Below are 16,479 nucleotides of genomic sequence, written 5' to 3' on the forward strand. Positions count from 1 at the left end.
ATGGCTGCTATGTACAAGGTTCAGTAAACACTCCTCAGTGAGTCACTCCGATACCGTAAGGGCAGGGAACTATAGTAGCAAGTAGGGCGGACACATGCAGGCCTCGAAGGAAGGCTCCCTAGAGGAAGCGATCCTGTGCTGAGATTTGAAGTTCGCATAGGAATTGTCAACATGGTACCAAAGTCTTTGATGTTCTAGCAAGTGTGTAAAAGGCCACCCCAGGCCCCACACCAAGTTTTGAGACTGGGGGCTACAGACCCCCCAGGAGTCAGAGTCCAGAAGCTTGCATTGCAGAAGAGCTTTCTGGACCAACTTTCTGCAACGTGCACTGCCCCCCACCCCCCATTGCTCTGCAGGCAAGGCCGGGAGCATGAAACCCCAGCTGCCACAGGCCCCTGATGCCAAGCCTTGCTGGGGCCCCACCCAGTGGCCCTTGGAGCCCTTGGAGCTTCCGAGGCCTGCTCCTCTCTGTTCTCTGGCTCCCTTCCAGAAGCAGAGCAGGAGTGAGTGCTTCAGACCCGATGACCAGAGCTTAGAGACTGTGAGTTAGAAAATGCGTTTTCCCTGCAACATGAGAAGAGGTGCTGCTTTCTAGGCTCCCCCCACTGGAATTATCTGTGGAACGTGCAGAATAGCAGAAAAGCAGTTTTCTCTTGGAGCCATATGGAAAACAGTTTGTTTGCTTGGAGGAAAATCATAACTTGTTGTGTTTTTTTCCCCTCAGAGGAAAATTAAAACTCTCACACATGAAGTCTTTTCAATCCCTTGCTTGTCTCGTGCTTTTGAGCAAACTGTGGGCATGGAGGAAAGTCGTTTTTGTAGGTGAGCAGGAAATCAAAGTTGGAAATCTGAATGACAGTGGCCAAACTACTGGAATTCCAAACTTGAGCCACCAGGTCATGGTCTCTAAGGCAAGCATGGGATCATTAAGCCACAAAACTAAATGACACATCTTTCTAGAAGAGAGAAAGGCTTTGATCGCCTAGTGGACGTACTGATGGGGGCAGAATGATAAATGATGGCAGAGTGTGAAATATCCAAATATAATTTCCCAAAGTAGTCTCGAAATAAACCTTCCTTTGGAGACCTGATATTCCCAGTCAAGATGGAAACAAAAGAAAATGGCCTATCTTTCATTTGGTTCACTGGTCCAGAAAATGGACCCTGGGAAGATAAGCAGAGCTGGGTGTTTGAGGTGAATAAAAGGAGTGGGTAGCATTCACTGAGGATCTCCTTTGCCCAGGGGTGTCCTCAACCCAGTCTTCCCCTCCCAGGAGACCCACGGGAGCTGCCTTCCTCCTCCCTTCAGTATCTCTCTTTGAACAACCTCAGACGCTCTTTTCTTGGGAGCAAGAGAAACCATATGCAGGGCTTCAAGGATACATTCTGAATGATGATTTATGCCAGGCTGTTCACAGCCTCCTCTCCCCATCAATAATTCTTGCAGGGAACATTTAGCTGATTTGGAAAAAGTATATCAGATCTCCCAGAGAACAGTGTGTATCATAACTGTGGATGAATGTAATTCTCATGGTTCTCTGACTACTCAGAGCTTTACAAACTGAGTAACACAAATGCCCAAAACACTGCTTGGCAGCTTCTGAAGAGAAAGTTGATTACTCCTGGGGGCAGGGAACTGGGAGTGGGTAGAGGAGGTGGAGATCGACTCTCTAGATAGGCTATTTGAATAGCCTTGTGGGTAGTTCCAGAAATAGGACTTACATGAGCCAAATTAATCATGCCTTCCTCCTTAAAAACATCTTACTAAGCACCTAATATGTGCCAAGAGCTTTGCTCAATGCTTGTAAAGATTTACGAAAAACATGGCCAGTGAACCTTGAGCAGAAGAAACACATTGAGGAAACAACCATTCTGTCTAACTTTCTACCAGGACACACTTTCCAAATGGCAGCACAAGAAAACAGATCCCCAAAGGCAGCAGTAGTCTCACTGTGTGGAGTCAACAGAGTTCAGGATGCTGAGGTGGCTAGAACTTATGGGGTAAGGTATCAAAGAAGAAAGAACTGAACAGAGAAAAGTTGCCTCAGAAATCTGCATTCAGTTCTCGGTCAATCTTTGGCCAAATACAAAGCTGTACATGTGCAAGGGGCAACCCTAAAGGGCTGGACAGAGAATAGCTAAAGAGACTGTGAGCTGGATGAAGATTCTTGGGGTTATACAGTGATGTAAGATAGAGCTTCTAACACACAGTATAGCTATATTATTGAAGACTCTGGACATTCAGTTGAGATCCCAGAAAGGCCAATCCAAAGAACAGGACTATTCTAGCCCTGGCACATGGACGATTCTTGAGCCACCATCGCAAAGCTTTAAAAAAGCCTCAGTAATGGGGCGCCTGGGTGGCTCAGTTAGTTAAGCATCTGACTGAGGCTTAGGTCATGATCTCATGGTTCGTGAGTTCGAGCCTCACGTTGGGCTCTGTGCTGACAGCTCAGAGCCTGGAGGTTGCTTTAGATTCTCTGCTTCCTTCTCTCTCTGCCTTCCTCCCCTGGTGCCCTGTCTCTCTCTTTCAAAATTAAATAAACATTTAAAAACTTTTAAAAGAAAAGCCTCAATAGGATCAAACTGGGCCACAAATAAATACTCAACACTCAACATTCTTCAAAAAGAAAACAACATAATCCAAACTCAATGTTATAGCATTCATAATGTCCAACATTACAAAAAATATATTAGACATACAAAGTAGCAAGAAGATGTGATTCACAGTCAACCTAGAATTCTGCATCTGCCAAGAGCCTTAACAGAAACAAGGTAAAATAAAGACATTTTCAGATAAGACAAAGTTGTTTTAATCACCATTGTACATGCATAAGAAATATTAAAGGAAGTTCTCCGGGCAGAAAGTGATTACATATGGTATCAGATTTATATGAAGAGTAGTATAGAAATAGAAATAGAGGGGCGCCTGGGTGGCTCAGTCAGTTAAACGTCAGACTTCAGCTCAGGTCATAATCTTGCCGTTCGTGAGTTCAAGTCCCATGTCGGGTTCTGTGCTGACAGCTAAGAGCCTGAAGCCTGCTTCAGATTCTGTGTTTTCTTCTCTCTCTTCCCCTCCCCTGCTCATACTCTGTGTGTGTTTCTCTCTCTTAAATATAAATAAACATTAAAAAAAGAAATAGACATAGGAGATATGTGAGGTATAAATATAAAAGATATTCTTATTTTGTAGTTTCTTTAAAAGACATTGACTGCTTAAACCAAGTACAGTAGCCAAGCCTTGTGAGGTGTATAATCTATGTCGAAGCAAAATGTATGACAACAATAGCACAAAAGATGAGAAGGGGTAAATGAAAATATATTAGGTAAGGCTGTTATATTATATGTCAAGGGCATAAAATCAATTCAAGGTTGGGGTGCCTGGCTGGTTCAGTCGGTAGGGCATGTGACTCCTGATCCCAGGGTTGTAAATTTGAGCCCCATATTGGAGGTAGAGATTACTTAGAAATAAAATCTTAAAAAAAATAAAATAAATTCAAGGTAGACTGTGGTAACTAAAGTAAGCTTATTTTAGTTCCCAGAGCAAGCACTAAAAATTAAAACAAAGACACATAGCTAAAAAGAAAATAGCAACCACTAAAAATTAAAACAAAGACACATAGCTAAAAAGAAAATAGAGAAGATAGAATGGAATACTAGAAATCATTTACTTAATCCAAAAGAAGGAAGGAAAAGAGAGACATAAGAATAGGCATAAATGTGACAAATAGAAAACAAATAGCAAGATGGTGGAATTCAACCCAACCAAATCACGAATTACATTTTAAATAAATACACGAGACAGTCTAACAAACAGCAATACTGCCATCCTAGATTAAAGAAAATGAGACCCAGGGCACCTGGGTGGCTCACTCAGTTAGGCATCCGGCTTCAGCTCAGGTCATGATCTCATGGTTCATGAGTTCAAGCCCCACGTCATGCTTGCTGCTGCCAGCACAGAGCCTGCTTTGGATGCCCTCTCTGCCCCTTCACTTCTGTCTCTTTCTGAAAAATAAAGACATTTTTAAAAAAGAGACCCAATTATATGATGTTTATAAGAGACACACTTTTAAACATGAAGACACATACAAGTTAAAAGTAAAAGACTAGAGAAAGATAACCATATAATAATTTGTTGTAAAAACATAGGAGTGGGTGTTATTAATATCAGACAAAGTCAAGGATAATTACCAGAGATAAAAAGGGACATTACATAATGACAAAAGAATCAATTCACTAAGAAGACATACAATTCCTGAATGTGTATTCACCTAATAACAAGCTTCAAAATACACAAATGCAAAACTGATAGAATTGAAAGGAGAAATAGAGATTCACAGTAAGAGCTGGAGAAGTTTACTCTCCTCTCTCAAGAATTGATAGAATGCAAGGGAGCCTGACTGGCTCAGCAGGTATAGCATTTGACCCTTGATCTTGGGGTTGTGAGTTCAAGCCCCACACTGGATGTAGGGTTACTTAAAAATAAAAAATTAAGGGGCGCCTGGGTGGCTAAGTCGGTTAAGCGTCCAACTTTCGCTTAGGTCATGATCTCGCGGTTCGTGGGTTCGAGCCCCGCGTCGGGCTCTGTGCTGACTGCCAGCTCAGAGCCTGGAGCCTGTTTCAGTCTGTGACTCCCTCTCTCTCTGACCCTCCCCTGCTCATGCTGTCTCTCTCTCTCTCTCCTAGAAATTAATAAAACATTAAAAAAATGTTTTTAATTAAAAAATAAAAAATTAAAAGAAGAAGAATTGGTAGTATGTATAAAGAAAAAAAAATTAGAAAAGGTACAGAGGATTATCAGCAAACTTGACCTAACTGGTATTGCACTGAATGCTGTTCAGCAGCTGCAGACTATGTGTTGTTTCCAAATGTACATAGAATATTCACCATGCAGACCATAAGCTGGACCGTGAAACATAATCTCAAAAAATTTCAAATGATTATAATCCTAAATGGTAATATTCTTGACAATAACAGATTTAAAATAAAAAACCAAGAGCAACAAGATCTCTGACAAATCTAAATATTTTGAAAGTAAGCCATATACTTCTAAATAATTCATAATAACCCAGGAATCAAAGAAGGTATCACAAGAAAAATAAGAAAATGTGTTGACCTAACAGAAAAACTACAACATATCGAAATTTGTAAGATTCAGTTAATGAAGTACTTAGAGTAAAATTAAAGTCTAAATGCATATATCAGGAAAGAAGAAGGGTTAGAATTATATAAGGCTTCATCTTAAAAACCAGAAAGAGCAAATTATATTTACAGTAAATATAAGGAAATAATAAAATGCAAATCTGTGAAATAAAAAGTAGACAAACAATAGAGAAAATCAACAAAACCAAAAGTTTCCTTTGCAAAGAGTAATAAAAACATATTATTAGATATTAGATCTCTAGCTAGACTAATGAAGACAAAAAGAGAGACCAAATAGATTACCAGTATCTGGAATGAAAGATGAGACACCACTATAGATTCCATAGTTGTTAAAAGACAAGATTATACCTAACAACCTCATGCCACTAAATTAGAAAGTGTAAATAAAATTGACAAATTCTTTGAAAGTCACAAATTACAGAAGTCACAAAATAAGAATATAAGATATGAATAACTCTGTATCTCTTAGAGAAATACAATTTGTAATTAAAAGTGTTGTCACAGGAAACTAGGCCTACATGACATCACTGGCAAGTTCTATCACTTAAGGAATAAATAATAATCGCCATTACACGAACTTTTTTAGCAAAGAATGGAGGAAACACTTTCCCACTCATTTTATGCATCCTGCATAACTCTAATAAAGAATTATGAACATTAAGGATATTACAAGGACATCACAAAGAAATAATTATAGATCAATATGCCTCCTGTGTCTATTTGCAACATTTCTTAACAAATATTAAAGAGATTGAATATTTCAAAAGGATATAATACATCATTACCAAGTAGAGTTTATCCCAGTTAGGTAAGATTTAACATTAGATCTCAGGATACTGGGTCAATATATAAAAATCAATGGCATTTATATAAAAGAGCAACAGACAGTTGGAAAATAAACCAAAAAATTCAATATCACTTAATGATAGCATCCGAAAGATGAAATACTTAGATACAAAGTTAATGAAAGGGATCTAAGAATGCTCTATTGACAACTACCAAGCACTTTGAGAGATATTAAAGATCTAAATAAATAGATATTTCATGTTTAAGGATGGGAAGATTCAACACTGTTAGGATGACAGTTCTCCCCAAACTAATCCATAGAAATATCATAATTACTGTCCCAGCAGTCCTTGGTATAAATTGACAAGCTAACTCTAAGATTTATATGGAAATGCAAAGATTCTGGAACAGTCAAGTAATTTTGAAAAAAATACATAGTTGAATGACTTATATTGCCGTATTTCGAAACTTACTACAAAACTACAGTAATTAAGACAATGTTGTATTGGTGTAAGAATTGGTAAATTAGTAGAACAGATTATAGAATCCAGAAGGAGATCCACGTATATATAATCACTTAAATTTTTATACCAGATTTAAGGCAATTTAATGGGGAAAGGAAAATCTTTTTCTTTTTTTTAGGTGCCAGGGTAACTGGGTATCCATATGAGGAAAAAAGAATCTTGATCCCACCTTACATCATACCCCAAAATTAGTCCACTGTCAGTCAGAGACCTAAAATTAAAAGCTAAAACTATAAAGCTTCTTAAAGAAACAAAAGAAATATAGGGGCACCTGGGTGGCTCAGTTGGTTGAGTGGCCAACTCTTGATTTCGGCTCAGGTCGTGATCCCAGTGTCATGGGTTCAAGCCCCACATCAAACTCCACACTGAGCATGAAGACTCTCTCCCTCTCCCCTCTCCCCTGCTCTCACTCTCTTTTTCTCTAAAATTAAAATAATAATAAAAAAAAGAAGAAACAGAAGATATATATATATCATCCTTAATTTGAGATAGGCAAAGACTTCTCAGAAAAGAAGCAGAAAACACTAACCCAAAATAAAAATTTAATGAATAGGATCTTATAAAAATTAAAACCTTCCTCTTTAATTTTTTAAATGTTTATTTATTTTTGAGAGAGAAAGAGAGAAAGAGACAGACCACTAGTAGGGGAAGGGCAGAGAGAGAGGGAGACACAGAATCCGAAGCAGGCTCCAGGTTCTGAACTATCAGCACAGAGTCCAATGTGGGGCTTGAACCCACAAACCATGAGATCATATCCTGAGCTGAAGACAGACACTTAACCAACTGAGCTACCCAGGTGCCCCAAAACTTTTCCTCTTTAGAGATACCATAAAAAAAGTTAATAGGCAAGCCGTACACTGGAAGAAAAGATTTGCTTAAACAATCTGACAACAGTATATATAGACAGCATATGTAAAGAGCATCCACAACTCAATAATAAGACAATCAACTGTAAGTAATGGCCAAAAGACTTAAACAGGCACTTCTCAAAGAGACAGCAAAAGCTGATAAGCACATCAAAAAGGTCTCAAAAAAAAAGTAAATTAAAATCATAGCAAGATAACAGTGCACAGGCAGCAGAATGACTTAAATTTAAGTTAAACAATATCAAGTGTGGCTGAAATTGTGGAACAAGTGGAACTCTCATACATTCCAAGAAAGTGTGTAAAATGGGACATTTTAGAAAACTGTTAGTTTGAGAACTCTAGGGACTCTCTCCTGGCCTCCCCCAGTGCCCTCCCTCTGCCCAATCCTGCCCATCCTACAGATTCCCAGAGTGGGTGAGAATTTTACAAAGGAAATCTGGTCATATCACTTCCCTACTTAAAACATCTCAATAGATTCTGTTGCCCTTGAGATAGAGTTCAAGTTCATGGGGTGCCTTGGTGGCTCAAATGGTTGTGTCCAACTTCGGCTCAGGTCATGATCTCACTGCTCGTGAGTTTGAGCCCCGCGTCGGGCTCTGTGTTGACAGCTTGCAGCCTGCTTCAGATTCTGTCTCCTCTTTGCCCCGCCCCTGCTCGTGGCCTCCCACACACTCTCTCTCAAATATAAAATTAAAAAAAAAAAACACATTAAAAAAAGGATAGAGTTCAAGTTCAGAGGTTTACAGGGCCCTTCATGATTAGCTCTGTTTACCTCTCCAGTCCTTTCTCAGAAAGTTTCTTCATTGTTCACCTCATTATCCCTTAGCCCCTGTCCCAGTATTGTTGCTAACAAACCATCCTCAAATTCAGTGTCTTAAACCAGCACTCATTTATTCTCATGGACCTGATGGTCAGCTGGGGTCATCTTGCTTCAGGCTATGGCAGCTGGGGGTGGGGCGATCTGGTTGGTTAAGTGGCTCTACCTCTAGATGCAGGTATGAGGATTGGCCTGAAGCTTCTGCTCCACATATCTTGTGTCTTCCTTAGACCAGCAGAAGAGCTGGGTATGTTCTTGTGGCAGCGACAGAGGCTCACGGTGGCAAATGAACACCCAGCACCTAAGACCCACGCTCATGAGATGCCTCTTAAGATCAGCACCCTGACACATCTGCCAGGTTTCACGACTCCGTCAAAGGTGATGTAGAGAGAAGTACTCCTCCCTCCGTCCATGGTGAGGTAGAGCTTGCAGAGAGTAGTGAAGAATTGGCCAATACCCAGTCTACTGCAACCCCCCATGATCCTGGGGGTTCATGATCCCAGGAACCATCTTCAGCACCCCTCCAAGGGATCACATGCTCCTCTTCTGCCATCAGACATCCCATTCTTTCTGTAGAGATCACTGACTTCTCACCCACCCTTGACTCCTCCTTAACCCTCCCTGAGTCAAGGTCAGACCCGGTGCCCTGCGATGTGCTCCGGTAATGCCCTGCACTTCCCCATCACGGCTCTTACTACCACACTGGGATGGGCTGTTCACTTGTCCATATACCAGACCCCTTATCTCCTTTGACGGTTTACGTGAACTTGTTCTTGATGTTCTGCTCCTATGTACAATCTTTAGTTCCTAGAAATAGAGTAGCGGGTGTAACGTGTTGGGCCTCAAACCTTTGGGAGGGCCCAAGTGCACATGGGATGACACACACTTTTCTTTGGGTTACAGACAGAAACTAAAACATAACAAGTATCTGTTGCTTTTGCCTTCCCACATCTCTTTGGCCTTTAAAAATAATAGGAGCCAGGGTCACCTGGGTGGCTCAGTTGGTTAAGTGTCTGACTTCAGCTCAGGTCACGATCTCATGGTCTGTGAGTTTGAGCCCTGCGTCTCCCTCTTTCTCTCTCTGACCCTCTCCAGCTTACACTCTCTCTCTGAAATAAACTTAAAAAATTAAATAAAAATAACAGAAGCCAGAATAACTCCTTTGCCATTGCATGCAAGATTATGTCCCCTACCTGGGTCAAGGGTGAGCTAATCAGATGCTGTCACCTACCAATTTGAATCAGGTGGCACAAACTGATAGTAAAATAATATGAACAGATTTTCTCAAAGGCAATTCTTTGATGTGACTGTGCATCATTAGCTCCTGCTCCCCAGACTGCCAGAGCTGCTGGGGTTCCTAGCAGTGAGGAAGTTCTTAAGTTTAGCTTTTCCTAGGATTCTGTATGCTATCATAAATACTTTCCATAATACCTGCATTTCATTTTAATTAAAATAACCAGAGTCAGGGCGCCTGGGTGGCTCAGTCGGTTAAGTGTCTGACTTCGGCTCAGGTCATGATCTCACAGTTCATGGGTTCGAGCCCCGCGTCAGGCTCTGTGCTGACAGCCAGCTCAGAGCCTGGAGCCTGTTTCAGATTCTGTGTCTCCGTCTTTCTCTGACCTTCCNCCAGAGATCACCTGGTCTAACAGCAGCAAACTCAAATGCCCGTGCGGGACAGCAGCTAAGAGAGCTGTGGAAGCTGGCAGGGTGTTAGGTGTTAAGTGGATGTTTAGGAATAAACATACCAGACACTGGCCCATGACTTCACTTTTTTATAACTTTGTATAGGCGCGCCTGGGTGGCTCAGTTGGTGAAGTGTCCAACTTCGGCTCAGGTCATGATCTCATGGTTCATAGGTTCAAGCCCCGTGTCAGGCTCTGTGCTGACAGCCAGCTCAGAGCCTGGAGCCTGTTTCAGATTCTGTGTCTCCCTCTCTCTCTGACCCTCCCCTGCTCACGCTGCCTCTCTCTCTGTCTCTGTCTCTCTTAGACATAAATAAAACATTAAAAAAAATAACCAGAGTCAATTTCTATTGCTTAATATTAAACAATAATTACAGCTGATACTATAACCTCCTCAGCAGGTTCAGGCCCCACTCTGTGTCCCTTGTGTGTCCCTTCCAGTCCACCGGGAAGTATGTCCGTTGTGCCTTCAAGTCCACTGGGAAGTGGGGAGGGAGTCTGCCAGCTCTCATGCAGGGTCACTGGGGCTCTGAACTCACATAAAGCTTATTTTGAGAAGCAGATATCTGGATGATTTAAGACTGTCAGCAGCTGGGAATCTCTACATGTAAGTACGCATCTTTTCTTTGCCAAGGGGGAAAAGAAACTTCCTATCGCAGCTAGAAAACCAAGGGGTTACTGCCTACCAAGTCCTGCAGGTTAAAAATTTACCCCATCATTATACTTGCAGAGCAGGTCTTTTGAGTATTCTTTAAGCGCTGAGGAAGGAGATCGTTATTAGAAATTAGCAGTGTTGGCAAGCAAGAAGCTGATGTAGGAGCCACTATGTTGCACATCCAAATAAATCTCCCTGCTGAGCCTCTCATTGATTCATTAATATCTGTATCTGTATCTATATCATCTATTATCTAATTTAGCTATCATTGATCTATGTATCTGTATTTCTATCTATATCTATCTATCTATCTATCTATCTATCTATCTATCTATCTAATCTATTGTTGGACTTGAACGCACTTTCAGAGGCCCTGGGCACTTTCATATTTCCACTGGCCGGATAGCACAGAGCCCGATGCACTAACATGGTACTCGGCCTGGCTTCCTGAAGAGGGGGCCCTAGGCACAGCTCACTGTGGGCTGACACTCACCTTTGTGATTTAGCTCCCAGTAGCCGGGTGGCACGAGAGAACAAACGCACCCACCCATTAGTTCCTGCTTGCCAGAAACTTACTTCATCCATGTAAAAATAAATTATGGAATCCTGTCCTAACTTGGAACAAATGACACTTAAGTTTATTCTTAATTGTCCTTCTATGCAAAATTTTCTTTTCCTTTCTAATTTGTCATGTGAGAAAGTTAAATTAGTCTGAACATGTAGGAACAGACTCTACCAATTTTGAGCTCCTCACTTTTTTCCCTCAGGCATTTAATCGGTTCTGAATTTGGGACTAGATTTGTTTGGTAAGTCAGAGAGAAGATAACAAGACTGGGTGGGAGACGCAGGATTTTAAAGATAGAAGTACAAAAAGAGCTGCCATCTGAGGTCTCAAATTAGGATGGAAAGCACATTCTCTACAGCTATATCTTACCATAACTGAAAATTTAAAACAGAGTGGATTTGATTTGAATCAAGAGGCTGCAATTAAATTTATTTTTCCTAAGAAGTACACTTAGTACGCACGATAGCCTTAATGCTCTTCACAATTTGGAGGAAAAGGGTTTATTTCCTTGTGAATACATTTCATTTTAAGGAGTGTATTTCATTTTGAAGTTTATTTATTTTGAGATAGAGAGAGACACAGAGAGAGGGAGTGTGTGTGTGTACGTGTGAGCAGGGGAGGGGCAGAGAGAAAGAATCTCAAGCAGGCTGTGTGCTGTCAGCACAGAGCCCGATGCGGAACTCAAACTCTTGAACCATGAGATCATGACCTGAACCCAAATCAAGAGTTGGGCACTCAGCTGACTGAGCCATCAGGCGCCCCTGGAGGGTATTTCATTGTAATGTAAGGAGTTTTGAGAGGCAATGAGGTATGGTGGGAAATGCATTAGGGTTCCAAAAGACCTGAATCCTTTCTTCTGTCCCTGATACTTATGTGCTGGGGTGACTTGACAGAAGTCCCGTACCTCTGTGAGCCATAATTTCTCCCAAAGAGGAATAACCTCCATCCCCCCATGCCTCACCCATAGGCCACTGAGCTCAATGAAGGCAAAGTTCTTGGTCTGTGCGAACTGCTCATAGCGTTCATCACGAGCAGCGGCCACCGTTCTTAACAGCCACCAAACACTTTGATCTGGACACATTCAGGGGGAACTGGACTAGTCCGGAATGTGTAAGAGCTTCTTCCCATGGTGTGCTCTCATTCCTACAGCATTTCAGAAAAGCATGTGCTAGAAAATAGCATGCTCACACAGCTCCCCCTGACTACTGGTGGGGCTCTCACATTCATTAGTCCAACACTGAGTTCACCCTGGTTCCACGGGCTTCCTGACTCCGCCGTTCTGATATATGTCACTGTGTATACAGGGGCAGGGCAAGTGGCCAGAGCTTCCAGAGAGCAGCGTGGCGTTTTCACTAAAATGAATCCCCTTGCGCTTCTACTTCCGGGAACCTCCCTTGCTAGGGCGGCTGACATGAGACATCAACATAGTTGTTATTAATTTTTACTGATGTCCAGATCCTATAAATGTATTAATTCCTTTTATCCTCACGACCCTCTATTATCCCCATTTCACAGGTGAGGAAACCGAGGCACAGGACTACGAAGGAAATTTCTCAGTGTCACAGAGCTGGTATATAGCTATCTTAGTCTCTTTGGGCTGCTACCACAGGATACCACAGACAGGATGGTTTCCTAACAGCAAAATTTTATTTCTCACAGTTCTGGAAGCGGGAAGTCCAACACCAAGGTGCCAGCGTCAGTAGTTGACTACGGACGAGGGCGCTTTTCCTGGTTTATAGACGGCCTTCTTCTTGCTGTGTCCTCACACCGCAGAAGGGGCAAGGGAGCTCCGCGGAGTATCTTTTATAGGGTCACTGACCTTCTCCATGAGAACGTCATCCTGGTGACCAATCCCCTCCGAAAGGCCCCACCTCCAAATACTATCACATTGGAGATTAGGTTTCGACATTTGAATCTGGAGGCCAGAAACATCCCGTCCATAGCAGGGGCCCCGCTGAGACGTGAGGCTGTGCGGTCTGGCTCCAGACCCTGGACGTTCCCCCTGTGCAGGTGCGGATCTAAGTTTTTCAGAGCGTGAAGCTCATGCAATTTGAGAGAGCCTCTTTAAAAAATTATAAATACAAGTCAGGCACCAAAGTGAATACGTATTTAAAATGAGAAAGGAAATTACAAAAAATAACAATTCATTAAAAGCTGACAAATACCATGAGCATCACAACATTCAGAAAAGTAACATATTTTTATTAATCTCCTGCCGGATGTACCCTTTTCATGCCTTTTTTTCCCTACATTCCCTTTGGCTGCCTACCCTTTGATCACTTCTTATTCATAATGATGACAATTTTGAAATGTTTTAGAGTAGGAACACAGCTCACTCTTTCCTGTAGCCTGGTAAATCGAAATTTGTTTTTTATTATTGATAGCTTTGATGCATAAAACATGCCACTTCACACAGACATACTCACAGTTTGCGGTACTTCTACACATCGGTGTCCTACCAAGACAGAAATTCTGACCGATTCTATTCTTCCTGATTCTCATTAAAAAAGAAAAAAAGCATATGGTACATGTATAGTTGTATACATACTTTACTGCATTATCAAGTATGTTTCCGGCAGATTTTGGTGAGCAATGAAGCCCCCTTCATACCTCTGATAACTGGAAGAACTTTTTTTCTTTCATAGTTTATTGTCAAGTCGGTTTCCATGTAACACCGAGTGCTCATCCCAACAAGTGCCCTCCCCCATGCCCATCACCCCCCTTCTCCCCTCCCTGTACCCTCATCAGCCCTCAGTGTGTTCTCAGCATTCAAGACTCTCATGGTTTGCCTCCCTCTCCCCCACTATTTTTCCCCTTCTTCTCCCTCATGGTCCTCTGTTAAATTCCTCCTAATCCACCTATATGAGCAAACATATGGTATCTGTCCTTCTCTGCCTGACTTATTTCGCTCAGCATAACACCCTCTAGTTCCATCCACCTTGGTACAAATGGCCAGATTTCATTCTTTCTCATTGCCATGTAGGATTCCATCGTATAGATAAACCATATCTTCTTGATCCATTTGTCCACTGATGGACACTTAGGCTCTTTCCATGTTTTGGCTATTGTTGAGAGTGCTACTATGAACATTGGGGTACATGTGCCCCTATGCATCAGCACCCCTGTATCCCTTGGGTAAATTCCTAGCAGTGCTACTGCTGGGTCATAGAGGAGTTCTGTTGTTAATTTTTTGATTAACAATTGTTTGATTGGAAGGACTTTCTGCGGACTAGCTCCTGGCCATGTATATCTCGGAGCATCTGTCTTCCACTCCCCACAACCCTGTCCTGTTGTCCGCAGACACGTCTTTACTGAGGTACGACTTACATCCCTGAACCTTTGTATCTGGACCTCGCTAGCTGGCACAGTGCACACTAGGAGTATTTCTGGAAGCTGTGTTCACACTGTACAGCTAGCAACTACTCACACACATCTCACTAAACCAAACCTGGGAGGGGCCTGGGGGGTGAGGGACCAGAAGTGTTAGCTTCTACAGCTTTCTGGGTCTGCCTCATGTAATTATAGAAGGATGCTCATCACAGCTGGTTTTTAATGGTAGAAAACGGGGTGAACCTAAATGGGTCATCAGTACAGGGCTGGTTAGAACGGGGTGTCCGTATAGGGCTTAGGACACATGAACACAATGTCTAGATGTGCTAAGGAGAGGGAATCTTCACCTCATGGTAAAGCAGGGGATGCAAATAGCAGAACAATGTAGACAGCATGACTCTGTTTGCATATTTATGAGCATTAGTCTGCTTGTAAATGCATAGACTCATTTTGGAAGCAGCAGTCAGAAACTGGCTACCTCTGGGGGGTTTGGACTGAGAACTGGGGCGGGGGGGGGAGGCTTAAGAAGAGAAAGTTTTAATTTTCACTTTCTAGTTTTCTGTAGGGTTTGAATTATTTGACTTCGAGAATATGCTATCCCCAACCAAACGAAATTAAGAAAAGAAGAGAAATGTGTTCATTCATACAAATGTTTCACAAGAGCATCAGGCATAGCTGGATCCAGGTACTCAAAACATGTTATCAGGGATCCGGCTCTATCCACCTCTTGGTTCATCTTTCCTCCTCTTTAGTTTTATCCCCAGACAGGCTCTCCCTTTGTAACTGTAATGGCAAATGGCTATCAGACACTCCAGACTTAAACTTTTATCAGCTCAGTGATCCCAGGGAGAAGAGAGAGAAGTCCTCTTTCCTAAGGTTTCCAATGAAAGTTCTGGGGTTGACTCAATTCTGTGTACACGTCCATCCTTGAACTATTCACCGAGGCTAGGAAGATGAACGAGGCTGAAATCACCTCTGGACCTGAAGGTGGGGTCAGTTTCACCCAAAGCACACGGACTGAACATTGTGGGAGGTAGAAAGAGGCCTTCCAGGGAGGAAAACGGAGGTGCTGTTATCTGAAAGTTGAAAAACTGACTGGCAGGCAAGAGCAGCCATCTACCACACATGCATTCCATTTACACTTTTAATGGGAGAGAGAATTTAAAAAACAAAACAGTGTGGATCATCAGGGGAAAATCTCAGAGCAAGCAAAATATCTCCCTCTTTTGCTGGTAATGTAGAAACTATCGCAGTCAACAAATGAACCAGAGTAGAGAAAAGTCTTTTCTGTCATCTTTCCAGAAGAACCTAAAGCTGCATTTGTTTGCTGGAAGAATTCAGCTGATTGAATCATTAACAGTTAATATGTTGGACTGAATTAAATAAATTATACTATTATCCATACGATGGGGGAGATTCAGCCATTAATAAGATGCAGTAGATGAAACTGATATGGAAAAATTCCCCAGAGTTACTTTAGGGGAAAATGAGCACTGCAAATAATATTAACAATACAATCTCCACACTTTAAAAAAAACATGCATATACACACATGTAGTGGAAAGACTCAAAACTAACGTGCCAGTGTTTCATCCGTGGGCCTCTGGGTTACTATGATATGAATGGCTCTTACTGTATTCTCTTTACATTATTTGTATTGTCTAAGCTTTTTCCAAAGAACGTGAAGCTTTTAAACATACTTTTAATATTTATCAAAGTTATTACCTACTTTCAAAAGTCAGTCTCATGAAGCTTCTATAATAAACAATCCTGCTGCCTCTTCACTCCAGTCTATGCTCCCAGATGCAGCCACTTTTAACCCCTTAATGTGCTTCCTTTGGTATTTACTTCCATTTTTTCTAAATAACCTGTTTATATTGCTATTCTTGATTTTTCAGATTTATATGTCATATGTTGACTTCCTAATAAGGGAGCTGAAGATTCACCCTTGATACAATACTCTCACATACAATTCTCCTTGCAGATATCCTATACAGCTTAAATCAGCTCTTTTATTGAATTCATATTGTTGTTTTCATGATTAGGATCATGTAAATAGTGTCCACTGTCAAGCCAAGTTGTGTATTTACA

The sequence above is a fragment of the Hyaena hyaena genome, unplaced genomic scaffold, assembly GCF_003009895.1.
Source record: "Hyaena hyaena isolate Hyena2069 unplaced genomic scaffold, ASM300989v1 scaffold_74, whole genome shotgun sequence".
NCBI lineage: Eukaryota > Metazoa > Chordata > Mammalia > Carnivora > Hyaenidae > Hyaena > Hyaena hyaena.